The 14976-nt window shown below is 37.3% G+C and overlaps 1 long non-coding RNA gene across 1 annotated transcript; it reads right to left on the reverse strand.

The window, feature by feature from the left end:
• Window positions 1-5871: 5871 nt before the first annotated feature.
• LOC122650191 lies at window positions 5872-6256 on the reverse strand. The gene is made up of 3 exons (XR_006331394.1): window positions 6203-6256; window positions 6069-6113; window positions 5872-5982 (listed from the first exon to the last, which is right to left on the reverse strand). It is a non-coding gene; the product is annotated as an uncharacterized LOC122650191 (long non-coding RNA).
• Window positions 6257-14976: the final 8720 nt, after the last annotated feature.

Here is a 14976-nt window from a genome sequence, read left to right on the forward strand (position 1 = left end):
TAACATGCTTTACAAAGTAAGAGTAGTTAGCAAAAGGGAAAAAGGTTGATCCAAAGTTACATGGAGCAAAGTGAGGCAAAAGGGGGGGGGGGGGGGAGGGAGAATTAAAGGAAGGAGATAGATTGTCAATGATCAAGATAAATATATCCATTTTACAATCCCAACCAAGATCTTTCGAGTTTTCTTATGTTAAGAATCAAAAGAAGGGAGATTGGAGATCGGCTAGGGTAGACGGAGGCACTTTCTCGCCTCAAAACAAATTTTTATAGGTTAAAAACAAAGGTTAGAGCATAGGTAGTTCAAACGGGAACGGCAAAAAGAACGGTGTTCAGTACGGGCATGTTCTAAATGGATCAAAACACGAATGGGGACGGTCAAAAAAAGGGTAACTTTTTCAAGAACAGCACAAACAAAATTGAAAACAGACAGTACGAGTTTTAAACGGTTAGATTTGAACAAGGTATCACAAAAGGCAATATACATGCATAAATTGGGAAACAATTACCTAAATTCCTGCATCCATATTTTAAAACAAGTACAACAGCCAAAATAAATGCTGATGGTATCCATATTCCAAAATCACAACCTATTATATAATCAAATATCATTCAAAGATCAATAAAAGATCCAATACACATCATCCAAATGTTATCCAAAATGCATCAAAATTACATCATCCAATGTCATTTAAAAATACAGCACTTGAACAGCCCTGGAACAACAATGCAGAACTCTTTTACAGTCCATGGAACAACAATGCAACCTAGGAGTACAGCCCATAGACAAAAAAAATTAATACAAGAAACACATTTTCATTTTGCGTCATCCATGAGAACTACATAGACCATACTACAGAAAAGCCCCGCAGGTCTCTGTAGTCCCAAAATCCAATGAACCTTAGTACACAAAAACCAAAGCGCACCTACAGAATTTCAAAGAAAGACTAATGTTACCATTATAAAGTTATAGAAATGAGGATAAGGTAGTATTGGATTTTCAGTTTAGAATTTTATTAGGTTTTGGTTACATGCAAGAAGTGGAAAATGGAAAAGCTTGTAAAATCAGCCAAAGAGAAAGAAAATTTCAGCATATTGAATGAGTTGGACCAAGCTAAAAGGATGGGTATGATGAACATTGTAATCTTTAGAAGACGGTCTGGAAATACAGACTACAGACCCGAAGGTATCTGTAGCTGCGTAACCCACAAGCAGAGGGAGATAGGGCTTTAAGAATCTAACCTATTTTCCGAAGGTGGCTGCAGCTCGAAGGAGTTCCAAACCTGGAAGTTGTACGCCGGTCGTGCTGCTCGAAAGAATCCTTGAACTGGAAAAAGCCGCGCAGCTGCTGCTCTGGCCCACGCTCGCCGCCGCTTGTAGAGTGGTAGGAAGGGAGGATGAAAAGGGTGAGAAGAAAATGCGAAACGAGGAAGAACAATGCTAGGGGTTAGGGTTATTTATTATTTTTTCGGAAGAATGCTTTCTGAGCTGGTGGCGCATGCTGCGCCAAACATATGGGGTGGGCGAAATGACCACCCTGCCCCCTGAATGACAGGGCGATGTATATTTTTTTTATGAGAAAAGAAAATTATAAATATTGCCCTTTACACTGTTACACATAAGCAATCTTCTCCATTCTAGCTTTAATAACCAAGTTATGAGCTAATGAAACTCTACCAAGAAATTGTTTGATATAACAGAGTTTTGAGGAAAAACTTGGTTAGAATCCTAATATTCTATATAATTGAAAATATTTCTCACGGCTAGTTCTCATGATCATATTTGTCAACCAATCCACCATATTATGACTATCACTCCATACATTGACGGTTGCAGTGCCTAGATCTATGGCTATTTGTAGTCCATAGAAGATGGCTATTGCCTCAGACTCTTGTGCGCTACCTGCAAAACCGAATTCCATTATCGCAATTGTAAATTATTTATCTGAGACACTGATGGCCGAGTAAACTATTTACCGAAATTGATCCGAACCATTTAAAACAGAAACCGTGAAACTGTTTAATAAATGGTTCAGTTATAATTTCAAAATTGAGATCATTTAATTACACGGTTTAAATCGAATCGAACCGTTTTAACACCCTTACCTTAAGGGCATCCTTGACGAATACCTCAAGAGGGTTCGAAAAAAATTGATGGCAAAACCTTAAGTTTGATGGAGTAAGTTATAGAAGAAAGAAGATAATTTATTAGGTCATACCAATGTTCAAAGAAATCAACAAATTCAACAAAGCAACAAACATAACCTCATTCAAGTCGGTCATAGGCTTTTGACATGTCTAGTTTAATAGCAATTCAACCTTATTTACCTAAAAAATGACAAAAGTGATAAATAATATCATGAGCAATATTGATGTTATCTGAAATCTACCTACCTTTAATAAAGGCTGACTCAAAAGAGGAACTTATATCCGAGAGAACTTTTCAAAACCTATTAGTAAATAATTTTGCTACAATTTTATAATAATAGGTTGAAAATCCTCGAGAGTAAGAGCATTTTTTTCTTTTGGAAATGAGAGTTATTAAAGTGTGATTAATACCGTGAGGCGGGGAGATATGATTAAAAAACTCATGAACAAAGGTAACAATATCATATTGGAAGAAATCCCAACAATTTTGAAAAACATAAAAAAACACAAGCAAACCATCATGACCAGGTACTAGGCCTCTATTTTTTTGTTTGGTAAAAGGTACTAGGCTAAAAACAAAATCATGGATCTCATTCTCGGAATGGAATTGAACTAAAAAGAAAATCAGAGAGGGTGGCCAATTCCTCTATCCAAAACCTCCTTAATAAGATGAAGTATTTGTCTATTAGACCAAGTGAACACTACAAAAAATATGATTTTTCGCGACAGTAATAAACCGTTGCCAAAAATAGTTTTCTGTCGCTAAAAATATTGGCGACGGTAATTTTAACCGTCGCCAGTCCGTCGGTTAAAGTGATGTCGGGGAAAATAACGACGGTAAAACTGCTCCCGTCTAGCAAAATTATTTTTGGCGACGCTTTACGCTTCCGTCGCTAAAAATATATTTTTGGCGACGTTTAGTGTTTCTGTCGCTAAAAATATATTTTTGGCGACACATACTTTTCCGTCGCTAAAAATCTATGTTTTACGACGGTTTTAATCGTCACTATAAATGTAAATATTAGGCGACGGTCTTTGGTATACCGTCAGGAAAAATCTAATTTATATGACGGACATTTAAATAACCGTCGGTAAAAATGAATCTTTAGCGACGGTCATATGTTTACCGTCGCCAAAAAGCCTCTCTTTTTTTTCCCCCCTATTTATTATAGGGTATTCATTGCTTGTAATTCAGAAAGGGAAGTTTTCACCTGTAATCTACATCCATATATAATATTCATTCCCTAAAAGAAAAACCATTAACTACAAAATCCATATAAACATTGCATTAATGCATTGCTTTCCATTAACACAAACTCAAAAGGATTCCTTTAAAATTCACTTTCAATCAACTCTCCACCAATGTTGTTATAACCAAAACACCAACAAAAAACAACCCAAAGAGAAAAAGTTTCTAGCCAAAGGAACATCATAATTTAATACTCTTTCCAATAAAATACTTCATCACCGTTGCTCTCCACATTGCAGATCAAGAACATCATAATCTAGTCCTCCTTCCAATCTCCATCCTTTCGAATTTCATAGTTGGAACTTTCTAGCTTCTAACTTCATTGCACCTGAAGGAAACATAGATGAACAAATTACAAATAAGTTAAAATCCTTTGAAGGACTAAAATAAACAAAAAGGGATCATCTTGACAAGTCATCATCTTGACACTAAGAAGTGGCAAACCATATCCACCTATGAAAGGGCTTCATATTCCTAAGATCTGAGAAGGGACAAGTAAGGGAGGAGAAAGATCAAAATTAAAACAAGGGTACTGTTAGTACCACTACAACAGAGTAGGGTTGAAGAAAGAAGAAGAATAGAACAGCTAAGATGGCTAGAGAAGAAGGAGAAGGCAGCCACACAGCCAATAGATGCACCACACCAAAATTCTATCTTTCAAAAAACTGCAACTTTCATTGGTTACAACCTTGTATTTAAATAGGGAAATAAAGACTCATATCTAGACTAAAAATGAAACAAACACTAAATCAAACTCTACCACTACCTAGCCTATCGAAAGTAAAACAAAAGATGACAAGAAATCCAAATGATAAATCTAGATCTACATAAATAAATAAACTTTGATATCCTACTAAATGAAAACTAAATTTGGACCCGATTCATCTCCATCTGGGCTCCCCATCGAGTTTGGGCTAGTCCAAGGAAGTGTTCCTGCATCAGATATCCTCTACAAACACTTACCAATAATCTACGATATACAGATACACAAGCACTCAAGCAGCCATCCTCTCATGTAATAAACAAACCACAAACTAAAATAAAAATATCTACAAGCTACATATGTCACTATTTTGTTAATAGAAAGGTCACCATATTAAACCATCAACAATCATCAATAAGACATGAGAGTGCGGATCAAAATCCTCACAACAAAAAGAATGGAACAGTTCCTAACCCACCTCTCTGCATGTTTTGAGTAATTCACTTTCGTCCAGCCTATCTACTTTAACTAATGCCTCAACATATTCAGCAAGTGCGGAGGGATTGGAATGTAGTGAAGGTTGACTTTCAAATAGTCTTATCACTCCTTCTGGATCACTTCGGCGGTAAAGCTCTTTAAGTAGTTTGGCATCAGTTGCTCCATCTGCTTCACGTGCTCTCCAAGCGAAAGTGCCAACATAGCTTGACAAACGCCTTTGATGCACATCCAAAAGTCTACTCTCTGCAGGCAAAAGGAAAAAATATGATGAACAAGTAATCAACAAAATAACCAACTATTAAAATAAAAACCAAAGCGACAGCTGCAAATATGCATGGTTTGCTTTGTACAGAAAGAGTCATGAACATCTCTGCCTGTTAAGAAGTTTAGCAACTATTTACTATTCAATCACAGCAGGCAACCATATAAAGGTTGGTAACCCAAGCAAGAATATTAGTATCAATAAATTGTTGTGGAGTCGGTCTCTCTGTAGGTGGATTCCTATTTCCTAGGCATTATCTCTTTTCTGCTTATCTTGCACTTCTAGTTTCTATTTACCATTATGGCAACCTAATCTAGGTTCCCAATAACATAATCAACCATCATTCCCCATGTTGTCTCCATCAAACCACTATGCAACAAAACCCCTAACCTGCTCACTTCAACCTTAGACACCAATTGGAGTGTTTTTCACCTATTTATTTTCTAAAACCCAGTTCATGAAATTATTCAAGTCCCCTAAACCATTGTTGTTATTCACCTAAAGCTCTAGTTTTACCATCCAAACTTACCCATCACCCATCATTAATTCCAACCCTAGCACTAAACTGATCCTACAACCCTCAAGCTACTAGTCTTCCCCTGCTGCAAACAGCAACAGTTTTAGAATATTTTTACCTAATCGACTACCTAGTTTGGCTGGAGGCTGCATTAGTTGCAACTATTAGAGATACTACCATTGTGGCACCCTATTATTAGATCAAATTTCTATCAAATTTGGGTATCCTGTGATTGTCCTACATATGGTCAACACAGAACAAGGTTTGGGCAACAGAATATAGTAAGACTTTAATTTTTCTTTCCCTCTATATATTTGCTGATGTTATTATATAATAAATCACATTAAATGAATTAAGACATGCCAGAACTGACATTCAACCATACCAAAGAAGTGACTCACTGCAGGCTAACAAGCTTACTAATCACACAGTACATTCAACCACTGCGATAATAAAATTGAATTTAACTATGCAATTAAAAATGGTATATCAGTAATCATACCTTCCCAAGGCCCACATGCACAATGGCAGTTTTGTCAATTTTAAAATCAATACGACCACGTCTCACCTCTTGCACTGCCCCAGTAACATCACTGGTCACTGAAACTAGCTATGTCGCAGGAAGAAAATAATTAAGGGCATTGCGATCGATCCATATGTTTACATCCATTCAATATCAACAAGTGGATAACTCACTTTGGGGTTTGGCATCAAACCACGTGGTCCAAGAATTCTTGCTATCTGTAACAGGAAGATCAAAACCTTTATTTGAAGAGAAGTACTAGTTGATTTGGTTATACATAATATAAATAGTATAAAAAATCCCATACCTTTCCAAGACGGGGCATGAAAATGGGCATCCCAATACACTTATCAAAATTGAGTTTCCACCACCTGCAAGAATCCAAGTTGAGAAGTTTTATAAGTTAAGATATAGTTCAAATTAGAGAAAACATTATATAGTGAGATAACATGATAAGTAACAGTGACTTGGTGATAGCCAAAAAACAGAAATTTTGTTTTCTCTCTACATGGTCTCAATTCTCATTCTAGATCCTCTGGTATGATATCATTTATCGTAAGGATGTAAATAATAGTGTTAAAAAATTAAGGCAAGGTATTATGACAGTCATAATATATAAATTGAAAGGGAAAGTTCTCCCTCTCGTTCTCGTGGTTTATTTATCGAGATCGGAGATTTCATATATTGGAGTATGCAAATTACTATTTTTGATTCCCTCAATAAGCTCATCTGCTCCAACTATATCAACCCTTGCACTCTAGCTTCATCTCATGCTCCTTCAACAAACGACTACCCGGACAATCTAATAAGCAATATATTTCCTTTTAATGAACAAAGGAAAATTGAAGGTCACCTTTCAGTACCATGTGGCGGACTTGCGGCATCACGCACCATCTATGGCCAAGTCGATACAATCAAAGTGTAAATGCAAGTTGAATATCCAATCAATTTAAACACGAAAATTCTAGTAGCAATAGTTGAAAGACATTAGAATTAAAATAGTTTCATACAACTTGAAACAACAAACAACTTGAATAGAACTTTTGATTTCCCATCTCACAAATATAGGGTTGAATGTGCCGCTATAAGAGCTGCAACTTATGCCTGGCTTGTATTTCTTTTGGATAAAAGAGAAGAAAAAAGCAGCATATTACATAACTGCACAGAAAATTTGATAAAGCTTGTCACTCAAAGCACTCCAGGGTAATGAAAATTGGCAAGCATAACTGTCATTCAAATAGGATTTGATTTTCTGTGAACGGAGTTTTATGAAATCTATAAAATGCATTAAAATCTGGAATATGAGAAAAAGATTAAAGGAGACACATAGACACCAAAGTATCTCAGATGATCAAAGAACAAATATAGCGCAAAAGATTACCCCAGAACTCCATCTCTCAGATGATGAAATCGCAAAATGCAGAGTGAGGCTGAAATCTCCAACTCTCACAGCGTCGGTTCCTCGTCTCCTTCTTCCCCTGATGATGAATAACAAGACATTAGCTATTCAAAGTCTTCTACTCTTCTACTCTCCTCTTTTACACGGGCGATGAAAATGGGATTAAAAATAATACCTGGTACCAATGCATTCAACTTCAAGCCCGCTAGTTCCGTCGTTATCTCCTTATCCTGGTGGAGCGGTGGAGCAATAGAATAGAGATTGAAAGAGGATTAGAGCGATTGAGAAAGATTTGAGAGAGATTGAGTGAATAATAGAGCGCAGGGATTTTCAATAGAGGGGGAAAATAGGGTTCTGAACTTCTGATTATGGCTATAGAGATATTAGGGTTTGAGAGATTGAGTAGTGAGAGAGCGTAAGTTCGGGGGGAGAGTGATAGGAGAGAATGGCGGGATTTTGTGAGGGAATAATGGGTGTTGTTTGGGTTTAAGAGAAAGAAAAGCGGGAAGAGGAAAATTGCCAAGTTAAAAGCTACTCCTCGACGACGGTAAGAATCCAACCGTCGTCTAAATTCTATTTTCCACGACGGATAATTAAAAAACGTCGTCCAAAATTTATTTTCAACGATTTTTTTTTTTTGGTAAGGTATTTTCAACGATGGATAGGTATAAAGCGTCGCCCAAATTCAATTTCAACGACGAATAGTTATAAAACGTTGCCCCCATTATATTTTCGACGACGGTTAATCCGTGAACGTCGCCCCAATTCCATTTTCGCCGACGATTAAATGTAAACCGTCGCCCAATATTATATTTTGCTACAAAAAATTATAAACCGTCGCTTAATTTTATTTTTACCGACGAATAAATATAAACCGTCGTTCTATTATATTTTTCACGACGGAAAATTGTACACCGCCGCCCAAATTATATAGGGCGACGGTAATAAACTAACCGTCATCGAAAATCATATTTGGCTACGAAACTCTATTTCTACCGTCGGCAAAAATCATATTTCTTGTAGTGGAATTTAGAGCCAAAGACAGGAACCTCCAAGAGGTCAAAAAAAGATAGAAAATATTAAAAACTAATTACCTCAGAACTCGAAGTGGCAAAAAAAAAAAAGAGGGTTTACCCTGACATTTTTCATGCTGGTAAAGATTTTGGTTAAAATGTCCTATTAAAAAACAAAAGTCATGTCACCCCTTCTGTAAGATTGAACTCTGCAACAGATCTTGCTGTCTCTACTACCGCCAGATACAACTTGTAGAATTTGTTTGATTCAATCCTTTGGTTTTTGGATGTGTTATTGGGTCGAGTTCAACAGAATTGGGGAATAAAAAACATGTTCTTAATTTGCTCTTGAGATTTTGAGACTATTTGAAGATGGATAGTTTAAAAAATTAACAATAGGAACAGATTCCTCCTTTTTCACAATAGCCATAATTTCCTTATTTTGCTCCATTTAATTCTTTAGACCATTCTTATAAAGAATTAAACATTAGGCATGGAAGGGAGCTTCATTACAGAACCTATTGACTAGTATCAATTGAGGGGGGAAGAGACATGTAGGTTTGGTACATATCATCATTGCAAATCCCATAAGACAATATGGCAGCTTCAATCATCCTTAAAAAAGCTCATAGCTCGTATGTCTAGACACATGATAGGGCAACATGACTGCCACGCGGCTTCAAGAAAGGTGAAAATCTGCCCCAGATGATGCTTCCGTGCATACTCCTATTACAGTCTTTGGTTCAATAGTATAAACGATTTGTCTTCATTAATCAAACAGGAACAAAATTAGGGGGCAAGGGAACTGCAACCAAATACTGGTATGATACCAATGGAGAATATGTGGTGGCTTAAAACAGAAGATGAAACAACTACTCAACAGAATACGGACACAACAGCAAAAGGTTTAAGATTCATGTTTATTCATCAATTTATGATATCATGCTTGAATTGACCAAGGAAGAAATTTTAAAAAAATTTGTTTTATTGAAGGCGTGTGTGTGGGAGGAATTGGCTCACCCAACAGTGTCCTGTCTAAAACTAATAGAGCTGCAGAGGAGCTGCATTCTCTTTTACTTGCTTCTTGGTGTTGTAAAACAAAATGGGATCAATATAATGCTGTGTCAATAACTGTATCCTAAATTTCTAACTTACACAAATGAACTATACTCTGAGAGCTTCCTCTATCCAAGTGCTGTGCAAATAGAGTTATTTGGGCTTGCAAACTTGTCATTTCATCGGTCCTCTGCTACTCTTGCTCTACAAACTTTTTCTCCCACTTACTATCTTGTTCGGCAAACTCTTCCTGCACCTCCCCTTGCATCCTTTGTTCATGCCTTTTCAGTTGTTTTTTGCCCTCAACACTGGCTTTGGGCTTATGCCTAGCCCTAAACAGCACACTCGATCATAACCCTTGTTAACCAACACTTTGCTTACGATGTCATCGATGGTGTCAGTCTTTTCTCAATTCTGGTGACACCTAAGACATCCCCTCCTCGAGCAATGCCTAAACTCAATGTAAACCAAGTTAGCAAACATACAAATTTTTATCATGGCCGTAACCAATACATAGGACATAAATAATTACCATCTAGCTGGTACAAGTGTTAGATCAAAACACCCTATATCATTATCTAATGTACATACTTGTTCAAAAAACGTACCTCATCTTCATATATCTGACCAAAAGACTTCCTTGCAGCAGTATGCCTCATAGTCTGAGCTTTTTTGTTTTTTTTTCCCCACACTAATCTCCTACCATATTGAAAAATATCATTAAAATATATCAGGTAAAAAGTACAACTTATCAATGCGTTTTAGGGGAAAAAAAACTTACCTATTTTTTCCTGACTTTCACATACATGAGTTACACCAACAGTTCTGTTGGAACCTGATCATCACAATGGGCTATGGCATCATCAAAATTGCCATATTTCTTCAAAAAAAGGGTTGAATTTACAATATCTAACACAAAATGCCAAGCTCAGGTGCCACATGAAACTTCTTTCACCATTGGTGTCATTCTACCTTCAAATGAACACCCTTACCCTTGTACATACCTTTTGTGCAAAGTATCCATTATTTTCAATCTCGTCCCATCAACTAAGGTAAGTATTGGCTTGTTCCTCAAGGGGGCTATTTAGTTGTTAAAAGATTCAGAGATATTGTTGGTTACATGGTCACTTTTTTTTATCTAAAATCAAACGTATACCTAGACCACATGGATGCGAGTCTTTTTTGTAACCACTCAAAGGCTTCTTTGTGCAACTCTTTGATGGAATTCATTGTGCCTTCAAATGCAAGCCATGTAAATGCTCTTGATTCTTGAATACCCTCTTTTCGGCTTGGTGCCTACAGTTAATGGTTAGGCCGGATTAGTCATTAGTGTAACCACTCAAAGGCTTCTTTGTGCAACTCTTTGATGGAATTCATTGTGCCTTCAAATGCAAGCCATGTAAATGCTCTTGATTCTTGAATACCCTCTTTTCGGCTTGGTGCCTACAGTTAATGGTTAGGCCGGATTAGTCATTAGTGCAACCACTCAAAGGCTTCTTTGTGCAACTCTTTGATGGAATTCATTGTGCCTTCAAATGCAAGCCATGTAAATGCTCTTGATTCTTGAATACCCTCTTTTCGGCTCGGTGCCTACAGTTAATAGTTAGGCCGGATTAGTCATTAGTGTAGTGTCAATTTATGCAACCAATGATAATATCTTTTCAAAAATTAAAAACAAATGGTAATACTTGATGAGGTCCATTACTTTCAAACAAGCAGATCAATAAACCCAACCTTTTTGAGAATCTATTATGAAGTTATAAGCAGTCACATCAGTAAGGATCTTCACAATTGAGTTATTTACATCATGAGTAATAGAAAACTACAAACATATCTTAGCAAACAAGAGAAGCACTTAAAAAATAATGTTCCAGAATATGGCAGTGAAATAAGTAGATTTAAAAAAAGAAAAGCACATCAGAAACTTAGTAAGAAACTAAGTAAAACACAATCAGCCTTTAAAAGCTGATGTGGACTCCACTAACTTAAAACAAATAAACATTGCCACTTAAATTGATCCACATAGAACCGGTTCAATTGAACTAAACCAAAAGACACTTAAAAGAACTAAGTAAAAACAGCATAAAAGAACTAGGCCACGAGTTGACCTCTCTTGGACTTTTTCCCACAGCTATAGGTCTTCAGATCTGCATCAAGGTGTCACTTATTGTTGCCTAAATGTTTGTTCTTGTCATATTAAGAAGTATCACCATCATCCACTTGTCCCATGCCACTATGTTGCATTCTCGTTTGTTGATAATTTAGAGTTTGGACTTAACAACATCACACTCTATATCATACATATCGTGCATCGATGCTTTTAAAGCAACAAACCAACCATGGTCTAAGGGGCATAACACATAAAACACTTGCTCTATTTGATTTGGGGAGACAAATGGCTCATCAAGTACATTTTCGCCGGAATGCATCAAACAACTAAAGTTCACATGTGTAAACCCGAAGTCTTCTTTAACAACCCCCTCTATGTATCAACCCAATCACCTCAAAATAGCATTGTTCTCAAATTTCCAAATTATTCTAACTCAACAACTTCCTTCAACACACCATAGTAGAGTACACTTCCATCGATGGGTCGATTATCTATAGAACTAGAATAGCTTGGTGTTATTATCATTACTAATTAATGAGTTCTACATTGGAAGGGGTCCAACTAGAAGCCAATAACCAAGATCGGCTATGAACTGGGCAATTCGGCTAGGTCAAAATAAGTAAAATAGTGAAATTAGGGTTAGGATTTGATGGGACATAGGGTTTGATGGTAGAATTATGTCAAGTTGATGTAAATAAGTCGCTTAGAGGGCTTATTTTATTGAAAATAAGCTTTCGGTTGGGTTATGTAGGTGTTGGGTTTTTTTATCCCAAAATGGGTTTATTTTGTAATTGGCCAATTTAATGGGCCTAAAATATTGGTAGAAAATAGGAAAACGGGATTTACTTCCTTAGTTTAGTTAGAGTCCTATTTTGAGTTTGTTTTCTTTGTTATTTCACTTTCTTAGTCAATTTAGGTTACCTTATTAATTAGTTAAGGATAGGGTTAGACCTTTCTTTTTTAGTGTCTAAATCTATTTTTGAGTCTTCTATATAAGTTTGTAAGGGAGGCCAGCATGGTACACGAATTTGATTAATGAAATATTGGCTTTGGCCATTGTTAAAAATCTTGAGATAGGTTGGGTGAGATGCCCAGGGTGAGCTGAGATAGCCATCCCCTTCCCCAGCCCCCTCCATCGATCTCCAATCGACCTCTATTCAAGTTTCAATTCTGCCATAGCCTATCTCTTGAAGAAACATATTCAGTTGCTGGAATTTCTCTGCAAGGTTCAAGATATTTTCAAACGACGAGTAAGTCTGACATTGAAATTCTGCAATTATTCTTCTTCTCTTCTAGAAGGTCACATGCAAGGTGATTTTTGTGAGAATTCTTCGCAGCAAAATCTAACCATTAGAACCTGCTGATATTTTGATCCAATCTTCCTCAAACCCTAAGAGAGACTCAATTCAAATTTCATTACCATCCACCCAGCCGATTGTCTGAAATTACCCTTTTACCCCTCAATCCTATTTCTACAAGGATTCCTCAATAATTTCAGATTTAGTCATCTGATTTAACTATAACTTTCAGCATCTCTTCTCTCCCATATAATCCACACTCCTCCTAACTACACCCTATCATCAAAACCTAGATTCCATCTAACTCTAACCCTAATTTCAGAATTTCACCTATTTTGACCTAGCCGATTCCTCCAACCCTTAGTAGATCCAGGTTATTGGTTCTAGTTGGTCTCCTACCAATCTAGAATTACATTACAAGTTGATGCAGGGGAGTCTATCACTCTATCAGTGAAGGTCTCATTAAGTTTTAATGGCGTTAGGGTTGTAAACTTGAATTGGCAGCAAGTAGGAAGTCTAGGGTTTTAGTGGGAGGATAGGGCTGCAAAGTAGATTGAGTTCTCCCAAGGGGCAGGGGAGAATTCGGTCCAAAGATGGAGGGTTTTGGCCGGCTGGTTTGGCCAGGACAGGATTTGGGTGTTGGGAAAATTGAAAACAAAAGGGGGAATGTTAGGGTTGGGTGGTTTAGAGGATAAGGAGAAGAAAGGTTGAGGGATTGGGAGATTAAAACTCACTATTGTTGCAGAGAATCCTTGGCAGCAGCTTGTTTGAATGCAAAAACTTGAATAAAATAAGAACTTGAAAAGAGAGCTTCAAAGGAACCACCCGGGCTTCACATTGCAAACTGTAGATTGGATCACACACCAATCCCACCAGCCTTGATTAAAACATAAGACAATCTTCAAAGGAAGAAGAACAAGTTACTGATGCAGAGCATCCGGCTGGTGCAACAGCCCAGTTCTGTCCAGCCTGGACTGAACTAACTCTGGCCCTTACAACAATTTAGTGGACCCTTGGGACAGCTAAGCTCTGGCCCACAAGTCAACAAAAAGTCTTGTGACTTCATAGTGCCTCTTTGGTATCACTTTTCATTTTCATTATGGCCTATTTAAAAAAAGTCATTAATAAAAATCATTTTTGATAAAAATGAAAAACTGTTTGGTAGCTACTAGACATAAAAGAATATAGAATGAGAAACCGTTTGGTAACTACCTATGTGTAAATAATTTTTATTACATTATTGAACAAATGGGTGAAGAAGTTCTCTCATCACCTATCTTCTTTCCCAAATCAACTCTAAACAGTAAAAATGAAGAAAAAACAGTGGACCATGGATTCCTTGCTGCTACACTCCATGCCAGTGCAAGATGATATGTAAAGGTGGCCCTGGAAATTGCCCATTGACAGTCAAGAGTTGCTCGGTGCTACACAGACTGGTATATGAAGTGTCAGTAATCTTGGATCCAGCTGACTGTAGGTGCAGCGAACAACGTTGTTGAGCAAAATAGTTGCAGCTCAGGGGATGCAATAGTATCCCGAGGTCCTTGGGGAAAGAAGAACTAAACAAGCGAAGAAGGCAAAGCACCGAAAAAGGGGAAATCTCACGAAAAAAGAAAAATAAAACAAGAGACAAATGGTGCAGACCCGCCCACATCTGAACATGAAGTTGTGAAATAAAATAATGAAGAATCTGACAATCAAAAGGAGAACATGCTGCCGATTTAAGTTTCTTCATGGGATTAAAATAAAAATAAAAAAGAAGATAAAGGTTGAAGAAATGAAATATGAGATGGGAGGTGCAAGTAGAGTTTTTGCAGAGATGAGAATAACGGAAGCTGGGCAGAGGTCGATGCAAAGAAGATGGGTCAACACGAGATTAATTGTCTCCCGTTTGTTGAGGCTGCAATAGGGAAACAAATATGAGGGCAGCGGCTTGCCGGAAGGGTCAGGCCGTGCTTCTAAGAGATTTTTTTTTTTGAGACCGGTTTGAGACGGCAGTTCTTAAGTCCTCAACCTGAGGCACGCCCCAAAAGGGACCTCAACACAAGGCACGACTCAAGAGAATTGCAGAGATAATCGCCAGGAAGAGAGGACCTGGTGCTAGCAAGAAATACCGGTACCAGGATCAGGGTGCCAATTAGGCATTGGCTCTGATATCTCTAATAGCAGTAATTTTCCTTTGAGCTTTGACCTCGGTCTGAAGTG

Source organism: Telopea speciosissima, chromosome 2 (genome assembly GCF_018873765.1).
Source record: "Telopea speciosissima isolate NSW1024214 ecotype Mountain lineage chromosome 2, Tspe_v1, whole genome shotgun sequence".
Classification (NCBI taxonomy): Eukaryota; Viridiplantae; Streptophyta; class Magnoliopsida; order Proteales; family Proteaceae; genus Telopea; species Telopea speciosissima.